Consider the following 17843-nt stretch of genomic DNA (forward strand, 5'->3'; position numbering starts at 1 on the left):
TACTCACCACTTAAAGGGATACTCACCACTTCATGATCATTTCCACTGGAGCTGTGAAGAGGACCACTGAAACACATCGCAAGATGTTCTGGGACACTTTGTCAAGATTTCACCAACACCTGAGCAACATGTATTCTGGAAATGCTCTGAGGACTTCACCTAAAAGGTCCTCCTGTATGGCTCAAAGGCATAGACCATATACAGTAGACACCTCAAGTTGCTGGAGATATATCACCAACGACGTCTCCGCAAGATCCTACAAATCCCCTGGGAGGACAGGTGCACCAACATCAGCGTCCTCATTCAGGCTAACATCCCCAGCATTGAAGCACTGACCACACTCGATCAGCTCCGCTGGGCAGGCCACATAGTTCACATGCCAGACACGAGACTCCCAAAGCAAGTGCTTTATGCAGAGCTCCTTTACGGCAAACGAGCCAAAGGTGGGCAGCGGAAACGATACAAGGACATCCTCAAAGCCTCCCTGATAAAGTGCGACATCCTCACGGACACCTGGGAGTCCATGGCCAAAGACTGCCCTCAGTGGAGGAAGTGCATCCGGGAGGGCGCTGAGCACTTCGAGTCTCAATGCCGAGAGCATGCAGAAATCAAGCGCAGGCAGCGGAAAGAGCATGTGGCAAACCAGTCCCACCCACCCTTTCCCTCAACAACTATCTGTCCCACCTGTGACAGCATCTGTGGCTAACGTAGTGGACTGTTCAGCCACCAAAAAACTCACTTCAGGAGTGTAAGCAAGGCTTCCTTGATTCCGAAGGACTGCCTATGATGATGATGACAAAGCTCTGGTTTGAGCCTCATAGTTCAAAGAATAAAGGGATAAGGCTTTGTAGTGATTGTACTCGGGAGAATAGAGGCAGAGAGATATCAAAGGAATTCTAAGGAAAAGCGTCTTTGATAAGGCATATGGTCTTACAAAGGTGGCTCAAACAGGCGTAAGATCCCTAATTTGCATATGCAAAGGGACTATCGCCCCTTTCAGGCACATGCCCTGAACGCCTACGGAGGAACCCTAACCAATATGGTGGGTGGTGCATTTCTGATACGGAATGGGCGTGTGCACGCTATCGGCCATATTGTGCCCTCGGGTGTCCATTTTATGCTTGCGATCCAATTTCTTTACCAGTGTGCCTGTTGCAGGATCTATGTTTGGACCATTTTCTAGCTTAGTTGAAACCAGGCATACCGCAATAGTACTTCTACCTAGTGCCACATAACCACAATACTACCCCATGTAGTAGTCAATCCAGCAACTTAGTCAATCAAGTAGGATATCATAAAGGATATCCAATAAACACTGAAAACAATTAAGGGCTGTCTGACATGAATTTCCCCGTGTTAGTATGTTGTTTCTGCTTGATTTGCCTAAAATAAAACCTATTTAACACCTTGTAAAATAGTGGACAGAAGTAAGAAAGCGTTTGCTTTTTATACAAAACTTGCATTGACATAAAATTATTTCACAGACTAATAGTCAAGGAGTCCAGTTTCAAGTACTGCATCTCTATGGTTTGAGACTGTGGAACTCATTTATGCAGTCATCTTAATTAAGACCTAGATGTGCTATGTGCAGACAGTATAACCACACACCTAATATATTACAACCCAGGCCAAAATTATACTGATTCATGTTTTATTAAAAATCTGTATGCATTGTCAGTTTAAAAAAAATCTCAACAGTGTTATAAGACCATGCTTAATTGTGATTATTAATAATACTTCCATTGTTCTTTATCTCTGTTAGATCGGTTAGGGAAATGTACTTTTATTTGAACTGTATATATTAATAATTGGATATTCAATTTTTCAAGCACTTACAAGTCATAGCCTAGATAGTCTGATCGGCGTTGTTTTAATACCATTCAATTTTAAATGGGTAACATTGGGGTTAAAATAAGTCTGATTGGAAAATTCAGGCTTCTGTTCTATATCTAGAGTGGGGAAAGGTTGGGAGTGAAGCGAGGGGGGCGGGGGGCAGGGGGGATGTGAGGAGGGTGCTGGGTGGGTGGGGGAGGGAGGAGTGAGCTGCAGCAAGGACAGAAGGAATCGAGCGATATTTCTCTTTCCAGCCAGTGATCATTTTAGCGCCTCGAGGCCTATGGTTCTTGGGCAAAAGAAAGAGAGATTTACGAAAGGTGACCAAAGCTTGGTCAAAGAGTTGTGGGTAGAAATTCATTAGTTTAACACCCCTGGAAAGGGTCGGTACAGAGGCGGTAAAGGGGTTCGGAGCCACAAGCACCGGCATTCACGCCACTCGGCACATTCAATGTGCCGATGCCGGCAGCACTGACCAGTAGCGCCTGGGGGCATTGAGACGGTGTGCAACGTCCCCGGTTTTGACATTGCAAGAATTTTTGTTTGGTGCTGACCCTGTAGCACCCCATAGCGCGCCCTAGTGGGACTGCCTGGGAAAACGGGCGGTCAGTGCTGTTCTGGCGGCGGTGAGGGAAGGAATGAATACATCAGGTAAGTGTGATTGTTTTTCTTTTATTAAATTTAGCGATTTATGTTTATTTGGAGTGAACAAGGTATTGCGAATGTTTTTTGTGTTTTTTTTAACGATTTTTTTTCTCTCTCCAGGGAAGTCTCTCTTAGGGCGCTCCGAGGCCGGCTCTTTAGCTCGGGATTTTCAGTTGCTCAGCCGACCTAGTGCCCTAAAAGAGGTGAGGAACGCCTCTCTTAGCACTCCGCCCCACACTCGGGGCCCAGCGGCTGAATTTTGTGGCTGCAGACGCAAACCATTACCCGTGCAAGATTTACTGTCCCGCCGCCGTTAGCGCTCTAAATAGCCTCCAACCGAATTTTCCACACCTAAGGAAGCTCTTAAAGGAAAGAAGGGAGATGGAGAGCTGGAGGCGTTTGGGGAAGGAATTTTGGAGAATGCAGTATAGGTTACTAAAGGTGGGGCAAAGTGGGAGGAGGGTTGCACAATAGGCCAAAATCAGAGTAACGGAGAATTCTGGTAGATTTGTAGGACTGAGGAGGTTCAGATGTAGGGAGTTGTGAGGGCATGGAGTGGTTTAAACCCAAGGTAAAGAATTATAAATGTCAGATATTTGGGGAGCAAAAACTGGCACATGGATGTCAACATCTTCCCAGGATCAATATCACCCACCATGTGACAGAATGAATAGAGTATTCCAGATGAGGCCTAACTAAAGGTATATACAAGGACCCTAAATTATTTTCGTTTTATAATGAATTTTCCTCGCTATACATCCTGGTTCTCTATTTACTTTCACAATAACCTTACGGTGCTGTTTGTGTATCTTCAGAGATTCATGTGCTGTAGCAGTTCGATCCATTCCTGCTGAAAGCATTGCTTATATACATGCTTATATAGATATACATCCTTGGGGCTAGCCCTACGCACATACATAGAAACATAGAAACATAGAAATTTACAGTGCAGATAAAAGTCCATTTCAGCCCATCGTGTCTGCGCTGGCCGACAAAGAGCCGCACGGCCCTCGGTCAGCAGTCCTAAAGGTTACATATAAACCTATGAACAATGACGGAAAAGCAAAGAGCACCCAGCCCAACCAGTTCGCCTCACACAACTGCGACACCCCTTATACTGAAACATTCTACAATCCACCCCAACCGAAGCCATGTGATCTCTCAGGAGAGGCAAAAACAAGATAAAAATTCAGGCCAATTTAGGGAGAAAAAATCTGAGAAAATTCCTCTCCGACCCATCCAGGCGATCGAAACGAGTCCAGGAGATCATGCTGGCCGTATTCTATTCCCTGCAGTACTTATATCTGCACTGTCCAACAAAAAGTCATCCAGTCGAATCCCAGCTCTAGTTCCGTAATCCTGCAGGTTACTGCACTTTAAGTGCCCATCCAATCGTCTCTTAAAAGTGGTGAGAGTTTCTGCATCCACCACTCTTCCAGGCAACGACCCTCTACAAGAAAAGAAAGAAAGACTTGGCTTTATATAGCGCATTTCACAACCACCGGATGTCTCAAAGTGCTTTACAGCCAATGAAGCTTTTGGAGTGTAGTCACTATTGTAATGTGGGAAATCTACTTATAAGAATCAACATTAATTGACATCTACCATTCCTCCATCACATTTAGATCAGATTGCAGTCTTTTTTCTCATTGACAGTCCTAACCCGAGCACAGACCTTTATGTTGTCCACCAACTTGTGGACGGTACCCATGACAACATCATCTAGACCATTAATATGAACATAACATAAGAAATAGAAGCAAGAGTAAGCCATTTGGCCCCTCGAGCCTGCTCTGCCATTTAATAAAATCATGGCTGATCTGATTATGGGCTCAGCTCCACTTCCCTGTCCACTCCCCATAACAGTTTATTCTCTTATCGCTCAAAAATCTATCTCCACCTTAAATATATTCAATGACCCAGCCTCCACAGCTCTCTGGGGCAGAGAATTCTGCAGATTTACAACCCTCTGAGAGAAGAAATTCCTTCTCATCTCAGTTTTAAATGGGCGATCCCTTATTCTGAAACTATGCCCCCTAGTTCTAGATTCCCCCGTGAGTGGAAACATCCTCTCTGCATCTACCTTGTCGAGTTCCCTCATTATCTTATGTTTCAATAAGATCACCTCTCATTCCTCTGAACGCCAATGGGTACAGACCCAACCTGCTCAACCTTTCTTCATAAATCAACCCCTTCATCTCAGGAATCAACCTTGTGAAACTTCTCTGAACAGCCTCCAATGCAAGTGTATCCCTCCTTAAATCAAGAGACCAAAACTGTCGCAGTACTCGAGGTGTGGCCTCACCAATACCCTGTACAGTTATTGTAGTATCCCTGTACCTTACTACAAACTCACACGAGGCATATATATATCAGACATGGTCACTCTGTGACCTTCACCTTTTATTTCCAGGACCAAGGAGTCTTGACCCTGGATGGGACCTCTCCTTTTATACCTGGTAACCCAGGTGAGGAGTGTCTCCCGCAAGTTCACCCCCTGTGGTCAGGGTGTGCATTTCTAGGGTACAGGTACAATGTACATGAGTTACAGTTACATGACTATGTCATTGCAAGATGGTTAAATACATGACAGTTATAGCAGGACTTCTCTGCTTTTATACTCTATCCCCCTTGCAATAAAGGCCAACATTCCATTTGCCTTCCTGATCACTTGCTGTACCTGCATACTAACATTTTGTGTTTTATGCACAAGGAGCCCCAGGTCCTGCTGTACTGCAGCACTTTGTAATTTTTCTCCATTTACATAGTAATTTGCTTTTTTATTTTTTCTACCAAAGTGGATAACCTCACATTTTCCCACGTTATATTCCATCTGCCAAATGCTGATTGCGAAGAGCAGTGAGGGCCGAAATTCAGGGTCTCAGAGAGATCCGTTGCAGTCTGTTTGCGACGGCCATTCTGCGGAATCCCGTGGCCACCGCTTTGGGGTCAACTGAGCAACCCGACCCAAATTGAGACCCTTCTGTCTATATCCCGCCCCCACTATGACCGATTTCCATTGAGACATTGAAAAAATGTCCAATGCAAATGCAAATGCAAATCGCTCATCCGACCACATCATGGATCCCTGCGGTAAGTTTGTTAAAAAAATCATAGGTGCGCCAGCTTTCTTGCGCTAATGAATTTCGGCCACATGGTCTCAACACAGATTCCTATTGGTCTCCACTTGTAGCTGGTCTGTACACACAACCATTTCCATTAATAATGCTCCTCTGTCTGCAAGACCGAGATGAGGAGAAACTTCTTCACCCAGAGAGTGGTGAACCTGTGGAATTCTCTACCACAGAAAGTTGTTGAGGCCAATTCACTAAATATATTCAAAAAGGAGTTAGATGTAGTCCTTACTACTAGGGGGATCAAGGGGTCTGAACTCATCGAATGGCGGTGCAGGCTCGAAGGGCCGAATGGCCTACTCCTGCACCTATTTTCTATGTTTCTATGTTTCTATGAGAATGCAACCACTTGCCTATCCAATCCAGGATCTGCCCTCTTATTCTGCAGGGCTCGCTTTTATAAAATAACCTATTGTGCAACACCTTGTCAAAAACCTTCTCAAAGTTCAAATGAAAAATGTTGACAGCGTTCCCTTCATCCACCAACCTAGTGCCCCCCTCAAGAAATTCAACTAGGTTGATGAGGCGTGACCTTCTTTGGCAGGAACCATTATTACGAGTCTCTAATAACTCAGTTAATCTGATTTTATTTCAGAGTTACAACATCCACAACATTTTCTTTTGCATTCGTGTTTAATTCACTACCACTTCCCTTCCAGGAATGCCCACCTTGAAGTAGTTATGTATTCTCTCTGACATTTGTTTCTTTTACCTTGTTCCCTGTCTGCTATATCTTGAAGACCTCTTACATTTCTAACATTTTCCGGTTCTGCTGAATTGTCATCGACCTGAAACGTTGGACTGTAGGGGCCGCAGTGATTCCGGGATCAGGCATGGGCTGTGCATTGCGCTAAAACCTGGAGTTTGCAATCTGTGAAAAATGTTCTTGACAGATCCAACGCATCCCCGGGCATAGGGCATTCGCGGGCGATATTTGGGCTTTTTGCCCAACTTCTGCCCAGCAAATGCCGGTGAAATTCTTACACCTGGTAAAAGCAGGAGTAAGGCCTGCTTTTTAAGAGTTTCAAAAAACCGAAAAATAAAATGGTATCAATAATTTGTACATTTAAAAATATGTGACATAAGGTAAGATTATTTTTAGGCCCTTTTAAACATGTAAAAAATTTTAAAATACAAATGTTTTAAATAGTGAATTAAAGGCCATTTTAATTAATTTTAAATATGTGATATTTTATTTTTATGTATTTGAAGTGTAGATGTATTTTTTTGGAGTATTCCCATTCATACTTATGGGGTTTTCATACATACTGAATCCCCGTAAGCATGAATGGGATCTCCTTCTTTCATTCGTTGGGCCGGCCCATGTGATCTCAGGGGCGCTTGCGAACCATCTGCACCCCTGAGATACGTGAACCTCTTCCCACACATACCCAGAGAGGCCCAGGACCGCGTACCTCCCGGACCACCAGGTACGCGGGCAGTTTATTTGCAGATCGGAAGCATTTCCCCGCGGGAAGCCTCTGACCACAAATTCAGGGCCATTAACTTTGTTTCTCTGATTAGATTAGAATGAATTAGATTCAGCGATTAAAATGTATGAGAAGAACTGAAAGTAGTTTGGGCCTGGTTACTTTGTATATGTTGCTTTGCAACTTTAACAAAGGCTGCCATTGTGGCATTCCTCAAAAGACACTTTGCATTAGTGCCCGATCTGCCGTTATCTTTGCTCCATTGCCCTTTTACGCTGATGCTCTACTCTGTCTTTGCCAAAGCTGCTCTTCGATCTACATGCTTGGGCCACGTCACCAGCCAAAGTTATGGAGCACCGCAGCAGACAATTATACTTGAAATGCTGTAAAGTGCCTCCAACCAGTCGAGGCATCTGAAGTGTTGTTTCAAGCTTCCAGTAATATGTTCCACAATAATTCTGTTTGCAGCTTGAGCGTCATTGTACCTATGCTCTGGTTCTGTCCACGTTTTGGTGCAAGGGTGGCAGATGCTATTGCTGCAAAAGCTTTCCTACTCTGGGAGCCATCATTTTCCTCTTTGAATAAAGTAGCTCAGGTGAGACGCAATTCTGTGCTGGTGCTCACAAACCAGCTGACCATTGAGAAAATAAATCTTTCGGTTCAGATAGAGTTTAATAATGTGCTGACTATACATGGATGGCAACAGGGGTGCAAGTGATGGTCCTCTGGGAATCTACCAGATCTGTAGAGTTGTTTTATCCTCTCACAAAGCTGCTATTGATGGTCGGTAAAAGTGATGAAATTATTGGCCCTTCTGAATAATGTATCTGTCACGTCCTTGACTGCTTTGTGGACAGCAAACTGGAGATGTCTTGAATGCTTGCCTGGTAAGAGACCAGCCTTGCCTGCAGTTTCCTGATATGTTCAGCCAGCAGGTGAGGCTTCCCACTGACAGTATGCATTCATTAAGTCGGTCTCATTCTGTTACTTTTTATATGGAGTGAGCAATGTTTCTGGGAATACATTTCCTGTGTTCAGTATAAAACAATTAAAAATCGGGCCTGGATTTTTTTCTCTGCCTTTGAGAGCACAAGTGTACAGACTGAAGTTATCCTGCTTGGGGCAAGATCTGCTTTTGCTTTCTCCTTAGGCTGTTTGCCTGTCTGAAAGTTCCATAAAACACACATGAAAAAATGAACGTGAGTATACAGGATAAACATGTCACTTAGAGCGGGGAAAGTTAAAAATAAAGGTCACAACAGATAGAAACTAATAATAAAGGCATTATATTAAATAATTTATACAGTGAATAAAGAAGACTTCTATTTAAAACAACTCACAATGTGATCAGGAAAAGAACTAGAAGTGACACGAGGAAACATTTTTTTACAGAGCGAGTTGTTGTGATCTGGAAAGCAGATTCAATAGTAACTTTCAAATGAGAATAGGATAAATACTTGAAGGGAGAACTATTACAGGACTCTGGGGAACGAGCAGAGGGGCGGGATTAATTAGATAGCTCTACCAAGGAGCTGTCTTTACCCTATCAATTTCTTTAATCATCTTAAACACCTCAGTTAGATCACTCCTTAATCTTCTATACTGAAGGGAATACAGGTCTATGCTATGCAATGTTTTAGCCCCCAGTATCATTCGACTGAAAATTATTTAAGCACTGAAGTTAACCGCTAACTTTTTGTTTATTAGCTGAGAACGTCAATTTAGCAGATTGGGAAATTGAACCTACATCTCAAACACTCTGGCCGGAATTTTCTGGGGGGTTCAGGGGGCGAGATCGGTGACGGGTCAGGTGGGAAATTTGATTTTTTTGACAGCGGTTCGGGACAGCGCCTCAATATGCCTTTCCCACAGGCACATGTCTGAACTCTGATCCGACCCAACACGCAGAATCGGGTGACCCAATTAAACCAATTATTGGCTTGTTGACAGACGTCTAATAATGCTTTTAACCTTTCCTTTTAACTTTCACTGCTCACCCACAAGGTCCATGCTGCTCGGAGACCAGGTCTGTGAACTTGAGGTGGTAGTTCAGTGGCCATTGCTGCAGCTGATTACTTGACAGCTTCAAATGTACAGTAAACCTCCCACCTGACAGATCATCACTTTCCTCAGCCGCAAATTGTGCACAGTCCATTTCCAGCACAGATTCTGCAGGCTTTCCACTTTCCACTCTCCATTCAGTCTTACCTCATTGGAAGAACTCGCTCACCATTCTACTTCACCTGACATCAACATTGGTGCCCTTTATACTGTCTCATCTTCGTCCTCAGAATCCCGCCACGATCAGCCCCAACACCAGCAGCACCAGGCACTCCAGCAGCAACAAAAACAACACCAACCTTCTCCACAATCACCTGATGCTGGACAGGAAACAGGGCATCAGCACCCGACCACATTGCTGCCCAGGATGCCAGGGATGGCCTCACCATGGCCAGATTTACTTCTCTTGACACTGTACACCCAGGCTGCCACTTGATGCGCCAGGTTGGCACCACCCTACACCAGCAACATAAACCATCTCTGCAATGTCTAATCCATTGCTTTCACACTCACCACCATTGTGGGGAGTACTGTTATGACTCCATTACATAAGCACATAAGAAAAAGGAGCAGGATTAGGCCATTTGGCCCTTTAAGCCTGCTCCACCATGATCATGGCTGATTTGATCTGGGGCTCAGCTCCACTTCCCTGCCTGCTCCCTATAATCATTCACTCCCTTATCGCTTAAAAATCTGTCTATCTCCACCTTAAATATATTCAATGACCCAGCCTCCACAGCTCTTTGGAGCAGAGAATTCCATAGATTTATGACTCTCTGAGAGAACAAATTCCTCCTCATCTCAGTTTTAAATGGGTGACCCCTTATTCTGAAACTATGCTCCCAAGTTCTTGATTCCCCCATGAGTGGAAACATCCTCTCTGCATCTACCCTGTTGAGCCCCTTCGGTATCTTATATGTTTCAATAAGACAACCTCTAATTCTTCTAAACTCCAATGAGCATAGGCCCAACCTACTCAGCCTTTCTTCATAAGTCAAACCCTTCATTTCAGGAATCAACCTACTGAGCCTTCTCTGAACTGCCTCCAATGCAAGTATATCCCTCCTTAAATAAGGAAAACAAAACTGTAGTACTCTAGGTGTGGCCTCAATAATACCCTGTACAGTTGTAGCAGGACTTCCCTGCTTCACTGCAACTCATTAAGCCAAGTCCAAAGGTGCACAGAAATCTGTCCAAGGCTGGAACGTGTTGAAAATAAATGTTTCAATGTTTGACAGCACATTAACAGAAACTTTACATGAACATTGGATAAAACACCCAAGTGGCTACCCTTGTGTGTTGTTAGTTGGTATGATTGCACAAGGATGAAGGTGAGTGTGAGGGGTGGCTAATGAGATGGGGATGTGAAAATGGAGATAGCGCAAGAGGGATGGGTGGAGATGCAAGGTAAGTTAGTGTGAGTAAGGATGTACAGGAGTAGTGTAGGGAATTCAGAGTGATGGGGATGTGATGAGTGACACAGGAGGGTGACGGTGAGTGTGGCTTTGCACGAATGTATCACCATCTAATGAAATAATTGAAAGGTTTGCGCCACTGCATGCAGGTCCTCCTGAAGACATTCCTGCTTAAGACCTCCTGTTCAATGTGCAACCAGGTTGTTTTGGTCTCCTGGGAGGTCTGTTCCGCCCATGGAAAGGGAAGAGGGCCTCCCTGCATGCTCTGACTCCCTTCACAAGTATACGGAGGGAGTCATGGGGGAGCCTGGGTGCAGCCCTGTGCCTCTGTATAGTGTTTGTCAGTGTTTGCAGCACTTCATTGATGTAGAACACTGACAGCACAACTGTCAAAACAAAGTTTGCCATGGTCCCTTTAAGGAAACCGGATGGTGACGCGTCATGAATGACATCTCCAGACCCGCTTCCTCTAATTGGCCTGGCAAATGTGCTGGGCAGGGCTTAACAAGCCCTATCAACGGAAATTAATTGTCCAGCGTATGATGGAGCCAGCAGTGGGGCCACGGCCCGCCATCAACATCGCCTGCACCAGACCCGTCGAGGAAAATCCAGCTCTTTGTGTTATTTGTGCCTTCACATGGTCTACTTATCATGCATTATATTTTTAGCAATTTAAGAGAAAGTGATTAAATGAAAATTGTGACTGAACAATGAACCAGACAGAATTACTTTCACAAAGTATCATGAGTGCTAATCTCAACACAGACTGCCCTTAGACCAGGGGCTTGGTTTTATCGGGGGACAGTATAGAAATGTATGAGGTATAAGAAAGGGGATAGATATGAACTTTTCACCTTTGGGATCTTAAATTTCAAGTATTCTCGAAGCTGAAGTTAAATCCTAGTGATACGAGAAGCGTGCAATCCTTTAGAGACCGCCAGGGAACATATTTGCATTGCCAGCTAGACGAGCCAGGTTTGGACATAGACGTATTGTCACTGTATTGCCCCAGATAGCAAAGAACACACGCTGAGTATGGACTCCAGCAGAGATGAGAGATATCTTTATAGATCATAAAATGAAAAAAAAACTTTAATGAAAATAACTAATCTTACTTTTCTTCCTGTGGTTCCAGCCAGACTTCATACAAAAATAAATAATATAAATGTGCAGTTTCTTTTGAATACATGCATGAATTTTACTTTCAGATGACAGATTAAACAGTTCAAATAGTGCCAAATGTATCCTTTTGATGAATTAACTGAAACTGGGTGTATTTGGATCGCTTCCTTAAGGGGCGGTGAAGAAAAATGGCAAAACATTTTCAACGTGGCCGCCACCTCCCCTTTAACTAGTGAGCGGCCTGTAGCCCTGTTCACTTCCCCTGAAGCTGTCGCTGGCATCGCCCAGCACAGCTTCTGGGAGCGCTCCCCAATTATTGTTCTGGGGGCAAAAACATCATTGCTGGTGCAGCAAAGCAGGGCGCTACGGGTTACTGCTGCCACTAAATTCTCGCAGAATTTAGCTGGATTCGTTAGCGGCACCGCGCCATTAGTAATGGGAGGAGCAAACAACCCGAATTTCTAGGCCGATTGTAAAGAAACCTTTTTGTACTGGGCATTGACCACGAGACCACCCTACGAAAACTTTTGATTGTCGAGAAACCGACCCTCAGTAAGGCCATTGCGATAGCACAGGTGTTTATGTCCACCAGTGATAACACCAAACAAATCTCTCAGCACACAAGTGCTAGCAATGTTCATAAATTAACTGGAAATGTGTTTGCCAGCAGAAATGTACAGGGCAGAACCCACGAATCTGCAACTGCCAGCAGGCCTCAGGTGACCCAGATGACTCAGAGTCCCCAACAAAGGATGAATGCAAGGCAATTCACACCTTGTTGGTGTTGTGGAGGCTTCCATTCAGCCTATTCATGCCGCTTCAAAGAGTATGTTTACAAGAGCTGTGGAACAATGGGGCACCTACAATGAGCTTGCAAACGAGCTGCCAACTCTGCAAAACCTGCTAACCACCATGGGGCAGAGGAAGATCGGTCCATGGTGGATCAAAGCAATTTAGAGCCTCAGAGAGAGGAGGCAGATGCTGAAGTATACGGGGTGCACACATTTTCGACGAAATGTCCACCTATAATGCTAAACGTCAAATTGAATGGCTTACCCGTAGCCATAGAACTGGACACTGACGCTAGCCAATCCATCATGAGTAAAAAGATGTTTGAGAGACTGTGGTGCAACAAGGCATTCAGACCAGCCCTGAGCCCCATCCACACGAAACTGAGAACATACACCAAAGAGCTTATCACTGTCCTGGGCAGCACCATGGTCAAGATCACCTACGAGGGCACGGTGCATGAACTGCCACTCTGGATTGTTCTGGGCGATGGCCCCACACTGCTTGGAAGGAGCTGACTGGGCAAAATCCGCTGGAACTGGGATGACATCCAAGCACTATCACATGTCGATGAGGCCTCATGTACCCAGGTTCTTAACAAATATCCTTCCCTTTTTGAGCCAAGCATTGGAAACTTTTCCGGGGCGAAGGTGCGGATCCACTTGGTCACAGAAGCACGACCCATTCACCACAAGGAGCGAAAAGTACCTCAAATGATGAGGGAGAGAGTGGAAATCGAGCTTGACAGGCTGCAACGCGAGGGCATCATCTCCCCAGTGCAATTCAGCGAGTGGGCCAGCCTGATTGTTCCAAAAATGATGGCACGGTCAGGATTTACGACGATTATAAAGTAACTATTAATTGTTTCTCGCTACAGTACCAATACTCGCTACCTAAGGCAGACGACCTATTTGCAATGCTGACAGGAGGCAAGACGTTCACCAAGCTCGACCTGACTTCGGCCTATAGATGCCCGTTTGGAATTCAGTCAGCTACAGCGATCTTCCAGAGAAACATGGAGAGCCTACTCAAGTCGGCACCACACACGGTGGTCTTTCAGGACGACATATTGGTCATGGGTCGGGACACCGCCGAGCACCTACAAAACCTGGAGGGGATCCTCCCACGACTGGATCGCGTAGGGCTGTGGCTGAAGAGGTCGAAATGCGTCTTCATGGCAACAGAAGTGGAGTTTTTTGGGGAAAAAGATCGCGCCGGACGGCATTCGGCCCACAGACACCAAGACAGAGGCTAACAGGAATGCGCCCAGGCCACAGAACGTCACGGAGCTGCGGTCATTCCTGGGACTCCTCAACTATTTTGGTAACTTCCTACCAGGGTTAAGCACCTTTTTAGAGCCCCTACATGTCTTATTGCGCAAAGGTGAGAACTGGGTATTGGGAAAAAACCAAGTAATTTCTTTTGCGAAAGCCAGACATATTTTATGCTCCAACAAGCTGCTTGTATTGTATAACCCATGTAAAAGACTTGTGTTAGCATGTGACGCGTTGTCGTACGGAGTCGGGTGTGTATTACAACAAGCTAACGTTGCGGGGAAGTTGCAACCTGTCGCCTATGCTTCCAGGAGCTTGTCTAAGGCCGAGACAGCCTACAGCATGATTGAGAAAGAGGCATTAGCGTGTGTGTTCGGGGTAAAGAAAATGCATCAGTACCTGTTTGGTCTCAAATTTGAGCTGGAAACCGATCACAAGCCCCTCACATCCCTGTTCGCTGAAAACAAGGGGATAAATACTAATGCTTCAGCCCGCATACAAAAGTGGGCACTCGCGCTATCAGCATATAACTATACCATCCGCCCTAGGCCAGGCACCGAGAACTGTGCGGATGCTCTCAGTTGGCTACCATTGCCCACCACGGGGGTGGAAATGGCGCAGTCTGCAAACTTAATGATTGTGACGCAGCCCGCAGACTTGTTGATAATCATGGAAGCATTTGAAAATGTTAAATCACCTGTAACCGCTGCCAGATTAGGACTTGGACCAGCCAAGATCCTCTGATGTCCCGAGTAAAAAACTGTGTACTGCATGGGAGCTGGGCCAGCATCCCCGTTGAAATGCAAGAGCCAATCAAGCCGTTCCAGCGGCGAAAGGACGAGCTGTCCATTCAGGCAGACTGCCTGTTGTGGGGTAACCGCGTATTGTTACCAAAAACGGGCAGGGAGACATTCATCTCGGATCTCCACAGCACACACCCAGATATAGTAATGATGAAAGCAATAGCCAGATCCCACGTGTGGTGGCCCGGTATCGATTCTGACTTAGAATCCCGTGTACGGCAACGCAGCGTGTGTGCTCAGTTGAGCAACACGCCCAGAGAGGCACCACTAAGTTTGTGGTCCTGGCCCTCCAGATCATGGTCGAGGATCCATGTCGACTATGCGGGCCCGTTTCTCGGTAAAATGTTCCTTGTGGTGGTGAATGCTTTTTCAAAATGGATTGAATGTGAAATAATGTCGGGAAGCACCGCCACCGCCACCATTGAAAGCCTGAGGGCCATGTTTGCCACCCACGGCCTGCCTGACATACTGGTCAGTGACAACAGGCCATGTTTCACCAGTGCCGAATTTAACGAATTCATGACCAGCAATGGGATCAAACATTCACCTCGGCCCCGTTTAAACCAGCCTCCAATGGGCAGGCAGAGCGGGCAGTACAAACAATCAAACAGAGCCTTAAATGAGTCACAGAAGGCTCACTCCAAACCCGCCTGTCCCGAGTATTGCTCAGCTACCGCACGAGACCCCACTCCCTCACAGGGATGCTCCCGGCTGAGCTACTCATGAAAAGGACACTTATAACCAGACTCTCGCTGGTCCACCCCAACCTGCATGATCAGGTAGAGAGCAGGCGGCAGCAACAAAATGTAAACGATGGACGTGCCTCTGTGTCATGGGAAATTGATCTGAATGACCCTGTGTATGTGCTAAACTATGGACATGGTCCCAAGTGGATCGCGGGCACGGTGATAGATAAAGAAGGGAATAGGATGTTTTTAGTCAAACTAGACAATGGACAAATTTGCACAAAGCACCTGGACCAAACGAGACTGTGGTTCACAGACTGCCCTGAACAACTCACAGCAGACACCACCTTTTTCGAACCCACAACACACACCCAAAGGATCAACGACACCACGCCGGACCAGGAAATCGAACCCATCACGCCCAACAGCCCAGCAAGGCCAGGTTCACCCAGCAGCCCTGTAGGGCCAACAACACGCTAGCCCAGTGAGGGCACAGCCAACACACCAGAACAGACATTTGTACCAAGGAGGTCCACCAGGTAAAGAAAGGCTCCCGACTGCCTCACCTTGTAAATAGTTTTCACTTTGACTTTGTGGGGGGAGTGATGTTGTGTATCTGTAAAGCATGCTATGTTCCGCCACCAGGGAGCTCATCCTCTGAAGTCCCAAGGGAGCCCCTAAAGCCTGTTCCTCACTCTGGAGTGACTGAGGTCACTGTTACTTTAACCTGCCTGTGTGCAGCCTCATCTGTGTTAGGAACACAATAGACACAATGGAGGAAAAGCCCATGCTTAGAGTGGAGAAACAACATCAAATCTTTAGCAAAGGAGTTCAAATCAACTCCCATTATGGACCTGATAAAATGCTGTAATGTATAAAAAATACTAGCAGACCATCTTTGGTATAAGAACCATGCTTTATGCCAAGTAATGTTACCGGGGCACTGACTTATCAGCATTGGGGATGGCCCTGGGATTTAGAAACCCTGAAGTCTGTAGTCGAATTAAGTTGCAAAGTTTAGCAGCATCTGAGAGGACTAGGAGGATGGTCTGAGAACACTCGATCAATGCTCGGGGTCCACTGGAGTGGGGGTTTCAGAGTGTTTTTTAAATCATTCTCACGATGTGGGCATTGTTGGCAAGGCGGCATTTCTTGCCCATCCCTCGTTGCACTGAGAAGGTGGTATTCTTTGTCGCAGACAAAAAGCAGCAAACTATAGACCAGTTAGTCTAACATCTGTGGTTGGGAAAATGTTGGAGTCCATTGTTAAAGAAGCAGTAGCAGGACATTTGGAAAAGCAAAATTCGGTCAGGCAGAGTCAGCATGGATTTATGAAGGGGAAGTCATGTTTGACAAATTTGATGGAATTCTTTGAGGATGTAATGAACAGGGTGGATAAAGAGGAACCAGTGGATGTGGTGTATTTGGACTTCCAGATAGCATTTGACAAGGTGTCACATAAAAGGTTACTGCACAAGATAAAAGTTCACGGGTTTGGGGGTAATATATTAGCATGGATAGAGGATTGGCTAACTAACAGAAAATAGAAAGTCAGGATAAATGATTCATTCTCGGGTTGACAATCAGTAACTAGTGGGGTGCCGCAGGGATCAGTGCTGGAATACCAACTATTTACAATCGATATTAACGACTTGGAAGAAGGGACCAAGTGTAATGTAGCCAAGTTTGCTGATGATACAAAGATGGGAGGAAAAGCAATGTGTGAGGAGGACACAAAAAATCTGAAAAAGGACCTGGACAGGCTAAGTGAGTGGACAAAAATTTGGCAAATGGAGGATAATGTGGCAAAGTGTGAGGCCATGCACTTTGGCAGAAAAAAAATCAAAGAGCAAGTTATTATTTAAATGGAGAAATATTGCAAAGTGCCACAGTACAGCAGGACTTGGGGGTACTTGTGCAGGAAACACAAAAGGATAGTAAGCAGGCACAGCAAGTGATCAGGAAGGCCAATGGAATCTTGGCCTTTATTGCAAAGGGGATGGAGTATAAAAGTCTTGCTACAGGGTATTGATGAGGCCACGCCTGGAATACAGCATGCAGTTTTGGTTTCCATATTTAACGAAAGGATATACTTGCTTTGGAGGCAGTTCAGAGAAGGTTCACTAGGTTGATTCCGAAGATGAGGGGGTTGACTTATGAGGAAAGGTTGATGAGGTTGGGCCTCTACTCATTGGAATTCCGAAGAATGAGAGGTGATCTTATCGAAACATATTCGATTTTGAGGGGGCTTGACAAGGTAGATGCAGAGAGGATGTTTCCACTGATAGGGGAGACTAGAACTAGAGGGCATAATCTTAGAATAAGGGGCTGCCCATTAAAAACTGAGATGAGGAAAAATTTCTTCTCTCAAAGGTTTGTGGATCTGTGGAATTCGCTGCCTCAGAGAGCTGTGGAAGCTGGGACATTGAATAAAGTTAAGACAGAAATAGACAGTTTCTTAAAAGATAAGGGAATAAGGGGTTATGGGGAACTGGCAGGGAAGTGGACCTAAGTCCATGATCGGATCAGCCATGATCATATTAAATGGCGGAGCAGGCTCGAGGGGCCATATGGCCTACTCCTGCTCCTATTTCCTATGTTCTGATGTTCTTTTGTTTGATAAAACTGAGTGACTTGATAGATCAGTTCAG

Source organism: Pristiophorus japonicus, chromosome 5 (assembly GCF_044704955.1).
Source record: "Pristiophorus japonicus isolate sPriJap1 chromosome 5, sPriJap1.hap1, whole genome shotgun sequence".
Lineage (NCBI taxonomy): Eukaryota > Metazoa > Chordata > Chondrichthyes > Pristiophoridae > Pristiophorus > Pristiophorus japonicus.